The 13,439-nt window shown below is 48.2% G+C and overlaps 1 long non-coding RNA gene across 1 annotated transcript; it reads right to left on the reverse strand.

Annotated features, from left to right (window-relative positions):
• Positions 1-5,049: 5,049 nt before the first annotated feature.
• Positions 5,050-12,771, reverse strand: LOC308575647. The gene is made up of 2 exons (XR_014002899.1): positions 12,566-12,771; positions 5,050-5,467 (listed from the first exon to the last, which is right to left on the reverse strand). It is a non-coding gene; the product is annotated as an uncharacterized lncRNA (long non-coding RNA).
• Between the last annotated feature and the right edge of the window lie 668 nt (positions 12,772-13,439).

Below are 13,439 nucleotides of genomic sequence, written 5' to 3' on the forward strand. Positions count from 1 at the left end.
ACTGAGGGGTGTTTTCCAGTAATTTACCAAACTTTAATTTGTTTTAGACTGTTTTTCATATCACCTTTTAAAATTGCAACGGCCCTTCCTCGGACCTTATGGGGAAGGGCAGGTCATCCACCAACCAACCAACCAACCAACCAACCAACCAACCAACCACCACACCAACAAGAAGAAACTTCCATTCTAAGAGCATGAAAAGAGCTCTGCTCATCTAGTCCAGCATTCAGAACTAACCTGGGCATGCAGCCCTTTCACAAAAAAATCCACACCTGGTCATCCTTCTTCATTTCAGCAGCTGAATTTCGGTGGAGAAAGTCCTTTGCTTGCTTCTGCTATGAGAGTATAGGGAAGTGATGCCAATCACCCTGAGATCTACCAGTACATCCTGATTAACTTTCTGCCTACCCAAAGCCTAAAGTAGTCTTTGCAAACCTTTTGTAGTCCAAAACTACTGGAGGACTGCAACTTCCAGCATCCTCGGCCAGCACAGCTGGATGATGCAGGTTTTTCCTGACCACAAATAGGGTTGCCATATGTCCTCTTTTTCCAAGACATGTCCTCCTTTTCAGGTCTGGTTGCCATATGTCCCCAATCCTCTTGGCAGAAGCACCCCAAGGCATCCCATGGGCAGCACCCCACTCCTGCCCACCTGGGGGAAGAGCCAGCTGCTGTTCCCTGGCACGGCACACATGGTTCTCCAGACCGGATCAGCTCCTCCAAGTGGATGTTTAAGCAGGCCTGTCTGTTTGCTCGAGGGATTGGAGCCTGACATGATAGGAAGTGATTTAATAATAGCAATATTTTCTTCAAATATTTGCACTGTGCTTTATTTCTCCCCGAGCAGAGCAGGCAAGGAAAAGAAGTTGTCCTTCAGATCGCGGGGACTTTCCATTGTGGGTTGTGTTGAGGCGTGGCCAGCCAGACTTGGCTTGTCGGCACAGTTTGCCTCCATGTCTGTACCCCCCCCCCCGACCCTCTCACTTACCTGGAGTGGGACATCACAGAATATAGCATAGTGGGGAATGTGGCTGTTGCACTCAGTTCCTGTTTGCGGGCTTCCTTAGGAGGCATCTCAGTGGCCGTTGTGAGGACAGACTGCAGGAATAGAAGGCATACCCTCCCACATTTCTCCAATGAAAATAGGAACATCCTATTCTATAATAGGGACGTGGGTGGCACAGAGCCTAGGATTTGCTGATCAGAAGGTCGGTGGTTCGAATCACCACGACAGGGTGAGTACCTGTTGCTTGGTCCCTGCTCCTGCCAACCTAGCAGTTCGAAAGCACGCCAAAGTGCAAGTAGATAAATAGGTACCGCTCCAGCGGGAAGGTAAACGGCGTTTCCGTGTGCTGTTCTGGTTCGCCAGAAGCGGCTTAGTCATGCTGGCCACATGACCCGGAAGCTGTATGCCGGCTCCCTCGGCCAGTAAAGCGAGATGAGTGCTGCAACCCCAGAGTCGGTCACGACTGGACCTAATGGTCAGGGGTCCCTTTACTTTATTCAGAATAACAATAGCAATTTTATTATTTGTACCCCACCTATCTGATTGGGTTGCCCCAGCCACTTTTGGAGGCTTCCAAAATACACGGTGTGACCGGAAAGTTCGGTAAATGGTCACAGAAATCGGACTGTTTCTGATGCCAATTGTATGTTCGACTATTTCTTGCTGTCCGATTTTAGTGACCATTCACCAAACATTCCAGTCACACCTTGTATACAAAAACATTAAACCTAAAAAACTTCCCCTATGCAGGGCTGCCTTCAGATGTCTTCTAAAGGTTGTGTAGTTACTTATCTCCTTGACTCGGAGGTCGCATAACTCCATACCTTCCAACATTCCTCTGATGGAAATAGGGAAGTCCTAAGGAAAGGCGGGACATTCTGGTATCAAATCAGAAACTGGGACAGCTTCTGTAAATCTGGGACTGTCCCTGGAAAATAGGGGCACTTGGAGGGTCTGAGATCGGCCCCCTTTTATCTGATCCAAAAAGACTCTTCTTAGGTTTTTATGGAAGCTCAAAGTCCATAGGCAGTCCATCTAGATGCCTAGTTTCTTAGGGACATTTGGCCACCGTGAGAACAGGAAACTGGACTAGATGCCCCTCCCCCCGCTCCTGGTTGGCTCAGGCAGTGGGGAGTCTTCTTATGCTCTTAAGTCCATGGTGGCCATATTATGATACTCAGTGGTTTCTGTTCTTCAGCATAAGAGCCCTTGCACTACTAGGTGGTGGAGTTTAAAGTTTATGCAACAAAGGAATCCACAAAGTTGTGCTAAAGAAGTCTGTTGGTCAGCAGCAGATTCTCGTGGTGCTACATCTAATTCTTATTCTGCAACAGCTGATTATTGTGGCGCAACAGCCGGCTCCTGTGCAATCCATTGCACAATCCCTCCCTACTTATAACTATGCAGGGATGTGGGTGGCGCTGTGGTCTAAACCACTGAGCCTCTTGGGCTTCCCAATCAGAAGGTCGGCGGTTTGAATCCCCATGATGGGGTGAGCTCCCGTCGCTCTGTCCCAGCTCCTGCCAACCTAGCAGTTCGAAAGCATGCCAGTGCGAGTAGATAAATAGCTACCACTCTGGTGGGAAGGAAAACAGCATTTCTTTGTGCTCCGATTTCCATCACGGTGTCCCGTTGTGCCAGAAGTGGTTTAGTCATGCTGGCCACATGACCTGGAAAGCTGTCTGTGGACAAACACCAGCTCCCTCGGCCTGAAAGCGAGATGAGTACCGCATCTCATAGTCGCCTTTGACTGGACTTAACTGTCCAGGGGTCCTTTACCTTTTTTACCTTTTACTTATAATTATAGGCAACCAAATTATAGCCGACTCTACCTGACGAGATGTTGTTCGGCTCCGCTTCTCCCCCCACCCCCAGACAATTGTGGTTGTAGTTGGAGTTCATCCTCCTATCCTATGTTGATAAATCTGGGGTTGGAATTCTGAACATGAAGTCAGCTCCATGTCATTCTCGCTTTGCTTCAGCTGCCACGTAATTGTTGGCAGCACTTTTAAAAAAACCACCAGGGAGCTCTTTGGAAACCACATGCAAAAGGAAATCAAGTTTCCAGTCTGGAGTAGGAAATTGAAAAGGAGGTGGTGGGGGGGGGGGAGGAAGAGGGGAGATGTTTATGGAACATTTTCTCCAGCTCTCCTTGGATGGCGCAAAAGTGTGGCTGTCACTCACAAACTATTAATTTTAACTTGTTACTTTGTTTTGTGTGTGCCTGCGCGTTCATTTCCTCTGCTTGCAAACACCAGAAGACAAGGGAGGATTTGCTGCTAACAGCAGTGAGTGCTGCTTTATCCAAAGCATGGGTCATCCAATGAAGGAAGATTCAAGACAGATTTTTTTTAAAAAAATCCTTCTTTACGCAGCACATAGACAAACTGCGGAACTCACTCCCACAGGACACAGTGATGGCCACCGACTTGGATGGCTTTAAAGATGGTTTGGGGGTGGGAAATTCACAGAGGATAAGGAGATCCATGGCTACTAGCTGCAGTGGCTATGCTCTGGCTCCATATTGAGAGACAGTGTTGCTTCTGAATGCCTGTTGCTGGAAACCGCTGGAGGGGGGAATAGGGGAGGGTCTTCTTGTGATCAGATCCTACTGAGAGGCTTCCCTCTGAGACTTCTGGTTGGCCACTGTGAGAACAGGATGCTGGTGTCAGTCTTCAGGGAATCCAATCCCTCTCCCGGGGGCAGCCAAAACACAGAGAAACAAGAAGAGTCCTCACCACGTAATTTATTCAGTATTCACACAGAGAGACAGAGCAATGCAGTCTCTATCAAATAATGGTGTTGCTTCGAGTAAAGTTCCACCCCCTCTGTCTCTCCTATTATATGTCATCCCTACGTTGGCGGATCTTTGCTTTTTGCCTCTGAGCTTTCTGTTCCACTACAGTGGAACCTCTACTTACGGATGTAATCAGTTCTGGAGGTCCATCCGTATGTTGATCCGGGTCGCTGGTAGAAGTGTCATTGTGCGCAGGTGCATTCAGTGGCAGCGCGCTTCTGCGCATGCACAAACGGCAGAAGCTGCTTCTGCGCGTGCACGAATCGGGGTAAACCCAGTATTTACTTCCGGGTTTGCCGCGGTCGCAACTTGGGTTAGGCCCAAGTAGAGGCGGTCGTAAGTAGAGGTTCTACTGTACTCTCAATGCACGCTGGGTCCTGGGAGAAGGGGGGGTCAGGAATGCTTTCCAAAGACACTGAGTCTGTCAGCTGTCTCTCCCCTGGTGTGTCTTCTTCCTGCTGTTCATCTCCCAATATTTCCCAGCTTCTCCCCTCTGCAGCCTCTAAACTATGTCCTTCTGTAAACCACTGTTCTAAATCTATACTGTCCTCCTGTTCTCAGGAAGGTTCAGGAGGAGGAGGGGTGGCCCCCACCATTCCTCCTCAGTCCAGCATCTGACAGCTGGACTAGATGTGCCCCTTTGGCCTGATTCAGCCAGGTCCTTAATTCAGCCCAGAGGCTGAACACAGTTCACAACCCTTGCTTCACAGCCTAGGGTATTTATTCATTTATTCCCATTTACACCCCACCTTTTTCTCCAAGGAGCTCAATGTGGAGCACATCGTTTTCCTCATTTAGTCTCTGCGACAATCCTGCAGGGTAGGTTAGGCTGAGAGGCAGTGACTGGCTCTCCAGGACACACCCAGTGAGCTTCATGGCCAAGTTTGGATTAGAACCCTTTCTTAGTCATGCTCTAACCACTACACCACACTGTCTCCGGGCTTTCCCTCCCCTGACTTCAAAGGCTGTTCACCATTGCTGCGATATTGCCACGCAGACGCTAGGTGTCCCACTTGCCATTTCCTAATGCAAACAGACGTGGCCGAAACCACCGGTGGAATGCTAAGAAGGGTTTGTTCCAGAGAAAAGAAGAAATGGACATTGAAAAATGGGTGTCAGATGTTCAGGACATAGAGAAATATTGTCTCCTGATAGGGAACACCCCCCCTTACAATCTGAGAACCCATCCATCACCAAATAAATAAAAATTATAATCAAAGAACAGAGTGACTCGGAAACCTGGAAGGCAGGTGATAAACTCACTTTCCGTGAGAGGCGATAAATCAATGAGCTAAACTTTTTTATTCGTTGTTAATGCCCAGGAACTGAGGCCCCGGGTAAGCGGAATAGACAAAACTGCGTTGCAAGAATGGGGTGCCAAATGGTTTTCCCTGCCTCCTTCCTATAATTGGAGGCGGCATCCCTGAACAGGCAGCGTCGCTCAATGGACACCATCCAAGTGCTGGAAGGTTTGTGGTGTCACTGCTGAGCCTAATGGGGAGTTGCAGGGAAGGTGTTGGGGTTTTTTTTTGCAAAGTAATAGCATTGTTGAAAGCAGTTAGGATCAAGGGTGGCTTGTCAGCGGTGTGGCTTTCAAGGCAGGCTGCAGAGCGCAGAGGTTTCCTTCTCTGGACTGGATGCTGTTCATTGGCCCAGGTGCTGCTCTCCCAGGAAACAGATTTAAAAGTTAGCAAAATAGGAAACAGAGAATCAGGCTTTCTGGGAGGTTGATTTAACAGGTTGACTTTAAAAGTTGGGATATAAATGCAATAAACAAACATATAAAATTCAGCAAGTGGTGGATTATATTCCTTCAGACCAGATCCTGAGAATGACACTGAGGTCCAGCTCCAAGGGCCTTCTGGCGGTTCCCTCCCTGTGAGAAGTGACGTTACAGGGAACCAGGCAGAGGGCCTTCTCGGTGGTGGCGCCCGCCATCAGATGTCAAGGACATAAACAACTCTCTGACTTTTAGAAGACATCTGAAGGCAGTCCTGCTTAGGGAAGTTTTAATGCTTGATGCCTTACTGTGTTTTAATGTGTTGGAAGCCACACAGTCAGATGGGCAGCAATAACAACAACAACAACAACAACAACAACAACAACAACAACAATGATAAAAAACCAGAAAAGGGGGTTATTTTGCCCACGGAAGCAAGAAGACCAAGGAAGAGGGGAGATGGAGAGAAGGTGGAACTTCTCAACTCATATTTCTGCCTTGGTCTTCTCCAATGAAGGGAATTGTGTTTGGTCTGGGGAAAGTACACTAACAACCATATCCCCCTGATTCATCAGTGATTCATCAGTGTTCACAATCTGGGAAAGCATGGTGGTAGTGTAGACTTCTGCCCCCTACAAGAAAAATTGTAGATATGGTCTCATCATGCCAAAGATGGAGCAGGCTTTTTCTCTGCTGCTGTGCACACACAGGGCTAGAACCCTGGGTGGACAATGTGGGGAAGGAGATTTCCGTTTGATGGCAGGAGAAGCTTCCTAGCAGTTAGAGCTTTTCTGACAGTGGAGCAGTCCACCTCAGCAGGCAACGGCCTCTTCTTCCCTGGCGGTATCTAAGCAGAGGCTGAATAGCTACCTTGCCACCTGTTCTGTCAATGCACCCTACATGGCAGAATCCGCAGTGAGCCGGGGGTTGCTATAGATGTCCTCTGGGGTCCCACCCAGCCCTATAATCCTGCAATCCCTTCTCTGTAGCTGGCAGCGCATCCGATGGAGGCAGAAACTCTCTTTTCTCTCTGTGTTGCACATTTCCCGACTTATTAATAGGAGGAGGAAGCAGCTGATCCGTTGACCTCAGATTCTCCATCCACTGGCTAATTGAGGCTCCGGCAGCAGTCCGTGGCCCTGGGGCGTTGCCACGAAGGGAGTAAATGATGGAGAAGAAGCTGCAATTTCCAGGGATTGGGGAAGTGTTCTTCGCCTCCTATTATAATGTGCGAACAATGGTCAAGTGCCTGAGTTCCCCGTCAGCAGACGCAGCTCTGCTCCTCACCCTCCAGAATGAAACGGATTACAAGTGTATCATTAATACACCGGGCCCCTGACAGTGCTCGACAGATTTAATTTTGGTGCCGAGATGAGTGGCACTGGGATTCTCCCTCACCTCCACGCTGGAAATGAAAAACAGATTCCGCTCGCAACCAGTAAATATTGGGGGCTTAAGCAAATAGAAAGTCAAGAAGGAAAAAAGCAATTTTCCTCCAGCTTCAGTCTCAATATGTCTAATGTGAAAGGTTGTGTGCTGCCTGATGGATTCATCTTCAATTATATCATGCCTTTGAATTTATGTGGCCTTGGCTCTTTAAAAGCAGATAGAGAGGGAGAGAGAGGCAGAGTGCTGAGATCGAGCAAGGCTTTCAGGTAACCTAGGGATAGACTCCACATGGAGCTGCCCTCAAAAGACTCAGAAACTTTCCTTGGCCCAAAATGCAGCTTGGCTTCTGTTTAGTTCTCATCTAATTGCTGTTGTGCTCAAGTTCTGCTCCCATTGGAACATGTGGCTGGCCACTATGGGGCAGGATCCTGGACTGATCCATCAGCAAGACTCGTCTAAAATTCTCCTCTATACTTTTTACCTGGATGTAGCTTTTGAAGCGTGGCGTATTATTTGCTACAAGGAAAACATCAGCAAAACAATTACACGGGAGGGATGAACAGGTTGAGATAAGGGAAAAATTCTAGCTGCTTTTCTCTCCATCTCACCCCCCCCCTTTGCTGCATCTCTCCTATCTCTATATCTCTGCCTCCTTCATTTAGGGGGGGGCTTTGTTTTTTTCAAAGGGAAGACACACTATGAAAAAGAGAGGATGACTGGGTGCAGGTGGGAGGGGGGTAGAGGTGAGCCTTGAACGCTCGACATCACCCCCAGTTACAGGAAATGATAATGATAAAACTCAGCCTGATCCTTTCAGAAAAAAAGGTTGATGGGGCCATAAACAACTCAATCCCATTAGTTAGGAGAGCTTTACAGCTCCGCTTGGTCAAAACTTCAGGAGCGAGAGCCACGGTTCAGAGACCCAATGGCTGACCTCAATATGCGCAACCATGTCTCGGTTTTATGGGTTGGGATTACAGCTTGCGGACGGCTGAATTGGAAAGCCTGAAAAAAAGCAGAGTGCTCAGCAGAAAGGAGGAGGAGGAGGAAGAAGAGGAAGAAGAGGAGGATGCACAGGTGGTGGTGGTGGTGGGATGACCTCTTAACTGCTGCCCCCCACTGCCTACGACCACTGGAATGGGGGAGCAGTGGCTGAGTCAAGAGGTCTATCTTCATTCTCAGCTTCAGCTTCACCTCCACCCCTCAACCACACGGTGGTTATAATGCAAGTTGAGATCACCCTTATGCTGCTCGTCTAGTCTAAGGGGAAGGGGAGGCTGTCTAGTCAAGAGACCAGCCTTCTCCTCTGTCCGGTGCGATTGTGCAGGGGGGAAGGGCCACCCCTCTATATCTCTGGGGCCACAGGGCAGGGGGAGACTGCCAGGTCAAGAGGGTGACCCAACACCACTAGGGCAGGGGGAGGCAGCTGGGTCAAGAGGCTGCCATTGCACCATCTGGCTCTGGTCTGTCTCCACAGTGGTTTCCGAATACCAGTTGCTGGGGAGCCTGAATCCTGCCTGTGGGTTTCTCTTTAGGTCATCTATTGGTCCACCATGAGAACAGGATGAAGGACTAGATGGGGCACTAGTCTGATCCACCAGGATTTTTCTTGGTGCTATAGGGAGCTGATAGCCCCCACATCTGTCTACTTTGCCCTAATCCCCTACGACATTTGCCAGCTGCATTCAAAAGTGCTTTTAAAGAGAGGAGAGGGGGAAGGAGCTATGCTATGGAAGGTTTAGGGAGGCTGAGACTTGGCCACTTGTTCATGATGATTACTGCTGATAGTGGCAATAGGCCAGTTATACATAGTTCTGCTTTCAGTTTTGGGGCTGGCTGGGGCTGATAGGAGTTGCAGTCCAAAGCGTCAGGAGGGCATCAGGTGGCAGAAAGCTGTGCTACCATCCTGACTCTTCCTCAGCCACATTATTTCGCCACTCCAAATTCCCTTCGTTAGACCCTCCTCCTCCTCCCTCCATGAATAATCAAACTCTCCCAAGCCTTAAATCATTGTTAAAACCACCTGGTTAGAACTCCCCACCCCCCTTTCCCAGCCTGAAACTTCGAATAAAGAATCCCTGTTATAAATAATTGGGTACAAGCATGAATACTAAGTGGCTTGGCATATTTTACAGGAAAGGGATAATGGGGGATCTGTCTGCTCCTTGTCTTGCTTAAAGCACAGAGAAATCCTCGGCCTCGTAGATCAGTTAGGTCCAACAATTCCCTCTCGTGTTCTTCTGTTTCACAGCATGGGAAAGGGGAATGAAGGAAACTTCTTGAGGGTTTCCCACAGGCAACTGGTTGGTGACTGTAAGAAGGCAATGCTGGACTAGGACCCATGTACCTATGGGACTGCCTCTCTCGGTATGCCCCGCAGAGGACCTTAGGTCCATAAATGACAACATTTTGGAGGTCCCAGGTTGCAAGGTGGTTAGATTGGTCTCAACTAGGGCCAGGGCCTTTTCAGTACTGGCCCTGACTTGGTGGAATGCTCTGTGACAAGATACTAGGGCCCTGCGGGACTTGACATCTTTCCGCAGGGCCTGCAAGACAGAGAGCTGTTCCACCTGGCCTTTGGTTTGGACTCAGTCTGACCCTTATGTTTCCCTCCCCTTATGGTCTTGATTTATCGGCTACTTTAAAATGGGGCTGCATTTTAAATTGCATTTTAACCTGTATTTTAAATTGGTTACCCCCTCTCTTCCCCCCCTATTATGTTTTTACTGTGATTTTATTGGTGTTAGCCACCCTGAGCCCGGCTCTAGCCGGGGAGGGCGGGGTATAAATAAAATTTATTATTATTATTATTATTAGGTGCACCATTGAGCAGATCCAGCACGCTCTTCTTAGTTCTTATGTGTTGTGGTCAGTGCTCCCCCTCCCCCCAAAATAGGTGCCATAACTCACCATGAAGTTGTTACATTAAATTGCTGGGCGACTCGGGGCAGCCCTGAACAGATGCCGGTTTGACAACGTTCACTGCCCGCAGAGGTGCTAAAAACTATGGCAAGCTGTCTCCCTAGCTGGTTTGGGAGTCAACCTTGGTTCTGGTGCAGGTCAAATAACTGCACCCCTGCCTCCCTTATTCTCTTGGATTCAGGCAGATGGCTAGGACAGCTCGGAAGGGTCCTGGCACAAACACATGTGCAGGCCATGGTAGAGACTTGGCTGGAAGGCTTAAAGCCCCCTGCCGCTACACAGGAGATGGGGTGAAAGAAAAGAAATACAAATTGGCCCTGCCCTGTAGCGTGACCAATTGTAGCTAGGAGCTAGATCTAAAGACAAAAATCGGGTTGGGGGGGAGCATTGGCTTACAATGGTTCCCTTCTGAGTGGTGCCAGACCTACACTCCAGCATGCTCCAGCTGGGGAAAAACAACACACTGGTTGTGGTTTTATAGTTTGCTATTCTACATTTTGTGATTGTGTTTTAGTTTACATAACCCACCATTTGAGGGCTACTTGCCCTCCTGCCCAGCCACTATGATCTCTACAAGGGGACCTCGTGGTGGTACCAAGAGCTCGCTGGGTCCACCGTAGCAGGGCCTTCATTGTTGTGGCCCCTTTGGCATGCAATTTGTAACAGCCGGAGATAGGGCGTGCTCAATTGTCTCAGGCTGAAGAAGGCCTCAGCATCTGCTACCTAGTACTTTAAAAAAGTGGAGAAGTTGAGTATTGGTGAACGTGTGCACTAAAGGAGACTTAAATTCTGTGCTAAGGTAATCTAAATTCTGTGCTTTAAAAAGAAAAGAGAGTTCAGTTCTGGCCATGGGGAGAGATAAGGCGCTATGCAAGCTTCTGAAAGCACTCCTCCCATGCATTTTGCGTTTTATACAAAAACTCCACCGGCTTCCGAGGACCCTCTCCCCTCTCCAATCGTCGTTTGCATACTTTCAAACATAGCTTCACAACATTAAGGACTAGAAACTTGCTCTATTTTTTTTTTAAAGGGGGAAGATTCTCATGAAGCTGAATCCCCAGCTGTGAGCTTTCTGTGCTGCTGGAGAACTGTGGTTCACACACAACCTTGCCGCCGGGTATTTAAATTCAGGAGGCTTTCAAGTGGATTTCCATATGAATGAAGCATTACCACAGCTAGGAGGGCGCTGCGGAAATGATTGCCCGGACGGCATCGCTGGCGCGATAAAACGCTGCTCATGCATTTTCATCCTAAGGCCACCTGCCACCAAAGACAGGCTTTCCATTGCTTCCCACCACATGCCTGATATCCATCTCTGGAATATATTGCCACCTCGATAAGGCACCGGTCGAAAGGTGTGGGTCCGCGTCTCGAAGCTGCAGAGATACTGCCTCTCATGCCCCAATTAGGCAGTGTCAGACGAGGGGTTATTTATACCCTGGAGTGCAGGGCGTAAATCTCCTCTACCATTGCTTCTCTGTGGGCTCCTTTGCACTGCCACAGAACACACAGGACTGGACGCCATTCCTTCCGATCTCTCCCCTTCCCCTCCTCATTAATTGTTGTCCGCTCTGAGACACCCCACCCCAACCCCCCACCTGCAAACACTGCTAATTTCCCCACAAACTTCCTCTCCAAGTTTTGACATTATTAATTATTAGTTACTGATTGCATTTATATCCCGACTTGTTTTTAGTTCAAGGTGGCCTACGTGGTTCTCCCCGCCTCATTAAATCGCTGGCTGTGGTCCTGAAACGCGCACCTAGACCCCTGTCCAAGGTGCTGATCTCACATCACCTTCCTTGATTTCTGCTGCTCCAGAGGGTAGGGCCCGAACCAATGGATTCAAAAGGCAAGAAAGGAGTTTCTGACTAAACGTTATGACGGACTTTCCGGTGGTAAGAGCTGTTCGATGGTGAAACAGACTGCCTTGGAAGGTGGTGGATTCCCCTTTGTCGGAGGTTTTTAAACAGAGGTTGGATGTCCCTCTGTCAGGGATCTTTCAGCTGTGATTCCTACATTGGCTGGGGGTTGTACTACTACTACTACTACTACTACTACTACTACTACTACTACTATATTATTTATACCCCTCCCATTTGGCTGGGCTTCCCCAGCCACTCTGGGCGGCTTCCAACAAAATATTAAAATACAGTAATGCATCAAACATTAAAAGTTTCCCTAAACAGGGCTGCCTTCAGATGTCTTCTAAAAGTCTGGTAGTTGTTTTTCTCTTTGACATCTGGTGGGAGGGCGTTCAACAGGGCGGGTGCCACTACCGGGAAGGCCCTCTGTCTGGTTCCCTGTAACTTGGCTTCTTGCAGTGAGGGAACCACCAGGAGGCCCTCAGAGCTGGACCTCAGTGTCCGGGCAGAACGATGGGGGTGGAGAATGTGTCCTTTTATTTAAAATGCATCTCTGGGTTATTTGTGGGACATAGGAATTCGTTCATTCCGTCCCCCCCAAATATAGTCCAGCTCCCAACAAGTTATGAAGGACAGTGGATAGGCCTCCTGTGAAAAAGTTTGCTGACCCCTGGAATGATCCTCATGACCCCTTCCAACCCTACAGTTTTATGATTCTATGAAAGAAGGATAGAAGGTAGAGGAAAAAGGTTTTCTCCCTCTCTCATAACCCTAGAATCCAATGGGCACCCAATGAAGTTGAATGAAGCTGGGAGATTCAGGACAGACAAAACTCTTTCATGCCATACATTGTTAAACTATGGAACTCACTTCCACAGGAGGGAGTGATGGCTACCAGAAGTGCTCTTGTGCTTGCGAGCTTCTTATTGGGGCATCTGGGTGGCCACTGTGAGAACGGGAGATGGGCCACTGGCCTGATCCTGCTGCCTCTTCTGATGCTCTCAATAGGCAGAGCGATCAGTACCCTTGCTGCTCACTGTATTCCTTTAAGTTCTCCAGTTCCCCATATCGCTCATCTGTAACAAGAAGCAGATATTTATTGACATGTCTTCCAAGGATCCTCTGGATTTATTGAGCTGAGAGGCAAATATTGACAGCACTATATCCCATCGAGACATGGAGTCGATTTGCATATTATTTCTCCCCTCATTTGTTTTCGTTCGAGATCAGTGAAAACCAATCTGGCCCCAAGCTTTTCGGCAGCCTCGTCTCCCACCCCCCCTCAAAGCTGAGAGAGAAGAAGAGGCCAATTTTATGACCTTTGCAGATTTAGGAAAAGGAACTTGTGCTAAGCGGGTTTATTTAGAGATGTTTGTCAGGCTCAGCAGGGCCCATTGTTATTGCTGTCCTCATTATTTTACTAATCTGCCCCAATTTGCAATGAAAAGTGTTTTATTCTTCATATCTCCAAAAAGCTCTCTGTAGAAGTTATGATTCTGTCCGAGGGGCACACAATCCCCTACTGAGGACTGAGTCTATTCAAAACACACACACACAAACCCAAAATCACAAATGGAAATTATGAACCTTTGTTTTTTGCTTTTACATGGATGTATTTTAATATAAGATGCTTATAGAATGTAGTTATTTGGAAGCATCATATAAATACCCCTGAGAAATGCATGATAAATAAACCTGAGTAGTCCAATGTCTTTGTTATTCTGCATAATTTAGGCAGGT

The sequence above is a fragment of the Podarcis bocagei genome (assembly GCF_964188305.1).
Source record: "Podarcis bocagei genome assembly, chromosome: 16".
NCBI lineage: Eukaryota > Metazoa > Chordata > Lepidosauria > Squamata > Lacertidae > Podarcis > Podarcis bocagei.